Below are 2,264 nucleotides of genomic sequence, written 5' to 3'. Positions count from 1 at the left end.
AGGAGACTGGCTTGAGCCCAGGAGTTGGAGGTTGCTGTGAGCTGTGATGCCACAGCACTCTACCCAGGGGGACAGCTTGAGGCTTTGTCTCAAAAAAAATAAAATAAAATAAGGGTTAAAGTGGTCTTTGAAGTTTTTTTATTTTATTATTATTATTTTATTTGTGTGTGTGTGTGTGTGTGTGTGTGGCCAGGGCCAGGTTTGAACCCACCACCTCCAGTATATGGGGCTGGCACCCTACTCCTTGAGCCACAGGCACCACCCGGTCCTCAAAATTTTATTTATAAAACTATTAATTTTGGAAATAGAAGAACAAAACAGTCTTGGAGTGGCTACTTTCACTGTTCTCCAGAATCCAAGCCTTCTGACAAATAAAGATTGGTGGACCTATCCCCATTTGTGCTTATTGGCTGACAGTGACAGGTGCCCAGACCCTCTTCATCTGGTAACATTTTCCTCATCAGTCTCTTTACTCCTCTCTCCTCGGCTATCTGCATCTTCTTATCTCTTTCCAGTCTCTTTGTCTTCACACACACACACACACAGAGGCATATTCTTGTCCTCATTCCTGCAGAGCTATCTGCAGTCCCTGAGCCTGTTACCAAACCTTCCCTACTTATTCCAAGGCGTACTGAAGGAGGAGGAGTGATGCTTTAACCAGGAATACAGAACTTTATTTTTTTGAAGTGAAGGAGAATTCCAGGAAAACTTGCTTTTTTCCCCTAGGTTGGTTCGCTGAAAAGATCAACTCACAGTTATAGTAGATTAATAAGAGAAAGGTTTATTTCCAAATACCATGTACCTGGGGGGAACCACAAGAATGATTCCCCAAAGTTTCAGTGATAGAGGCTTTTAAAAATGCCTTTTAGAAGGGAGAAGGGAGAGAGACTGGAAAGTATAGGTGCAGCAAGTGGTTGCTAAGGGGGAATGGGTAGACGGAAAACAAATTGATTTGTAAATTATCCAGAGAAGGTATTGTGCTTCAAATGACCTTAGGGCCAGGTCTATTAGCATGTGATAAGGAGTCCAGAAGCCCCTTTTCTGATTCTAAATCAGGTTACTCAGGTTTTATAGAGGAGAGGCCGGTGCTTTCTAATCAAAAACGTCCTTTTCACTGAAAATATTGTTTATACCCAGGAATCACATTTTGGGGTGAAATTTCCTTAGCTTCTTCAGAAGACAGAGTCTCACTCTGTTGCCCTGGGTAAAGTGCGGTGGCATCATAATGTAGGGATCATGGGGAAAGCTTGCCCTTTCCCCTTGGTTGGTTTGCTGAAAGATCAGCTCACAATTATGCTAGATGAGTAAGAGAAAGGTTTATTTTCAAATACCAGGTGCATAGGGGGAAACCACAAGAATGACTACCCCCAAGTCCCAGTGATCAGAGACCTTAATAGATGCCTTTTGGAAGGGAAGGGGAGAATGTGGAAAGTATAGGTGCTGGAAGTCCTTGCTGGAGGGTGAGTGTAGATGGGTGAAAACTGATTTGTAGATTAACCTGAGAGACAGGTATTGAGGGCTCAGCGCCTGTGGCTCAAGTGGCTAAGGCGCCAGCCACCATACACCTAAGGTGGCGGGTTCAAATCCAGCCCGGGCCTGCCAAACAACAATGATGGCTGTAACCAAAAAAATAGCCCGGCTTTGTGGTGGGCGCCTGTGGTCCCAGCTACTTGGGAGGCTAAGGCAGGAGACTCGCTTGAGTCCAGGAGTTAGAGGTTGCTGTGAGCTGTGATGTCACAACACTCTACCCAGGAGGACAGCTTGAGGCTCTGTCTCAAAAAAAAAGAGACAGGTATTGTGCTTCAAATGAACTTGAAGCCAGGCCTGTTAGCATATGATAAGAAAGTCAGCAGCCCCTTTTAATTCCCTGTCAGGTTACTCAGGTTTTATGCAGATAGAGGAAAGGCCTCTTCCAATGATTTCTGATCTGGAATGGCCTTTAATTCAAAATATTATTTATACCAAGGAATCATATTTTGGGGTGAAAATTCCTTCGCTCTTTTAATAGCTCACAGCAACCTCAAATTCCTGGACTCAATCCTCATGCCTCATCAGCCTCCTGAGTAGCTGGGACTACAGGTGCCCACCACAATGACCAGCTATTTTTAGAGACAGGGTCTCGCTCTTACTCAGGCTGGTCTCGAACTCCTGAGCTCAAGCAATTGTAGGGATCATGGTGAAACTTGCTCTATTCCCTTAGGTTAGTTCGCTGAATAGATCAACTCACAATTATGGTAGATTAATAAGAGAAAGGTTTATGGCTC

Source organism: Otolemur garnettii, unplaced genomic scaffold, assembly GCF_000181295.1.
Source record: "Otolemur garnettii isolate 467f Iridium unplaced genomic scaffold, OtoGar3 scaffold00153, whole genome shotgun sequence".
NCBI classification, from domain to species: domain Eukaryota; kingdom Metazoa; phylum Chordata; class Mammalia; order Primates; family Galagidae; genus Otolemur; species Otolemur garnettii.
The sequence above is the reverse complement of the archived record's forward strand: the minus strand, read 5'-3'. Positions refer to the sequence as shown.